This window comes from Penaeus monodon, chromosome 24 (assembly GCF_015228065.2).
Source record: "Penaeus monodon isolate SGIC_2016 chromosome 24, NSTDA_Pmon_1, whole genome shotgun sequence".
Classification (NCBI taxonomy): Eukaryota; Metazoa; Arthropoda; class Malacostraca; order Decapoda; family Penaeidae; genus Penaeus; species Penaeus monodon.
This window is the reverse complement of record NC_051409.1, coordinates 4,988,363-4,988,705: the sequence shown is the minus strand read 5'-3', so window position 1 is coordinate 4,988,705 and position 343 is coordinate 4,988,363.

The following is a 343-nucleotide window of genomic DNA, read 5'->3' as shown; positions in this document are numbered from 1 at the left end:
GGGTCTTCATTCCTTTATACTTACTTGATGGCGAATTCCGCAGAAGGCTTTGAGTCCACGACGTACACACTGGGGACCTTCCACAGTCTTAGGGCACAGACGCAGATGAGGCTGATGGCAAAATACCACGTCCTGTGATGCAGAGGCAATACTGCACGCTGCAAGATAAAGCGATGGTGTGGTGTTGGTAATATATTAGCATTGCGTCTACTCGTTATACCGGGAAAGCGATTGTCATTTGTTTTTAAAGTTCTGAAACGGGTTCGGGGACGCGGCCTGTTCTGTCGTCTATTTTTTTGTTTCGTTTATTTTGTTATTTGTTCCTCGTTTTCAATCTGCTTAC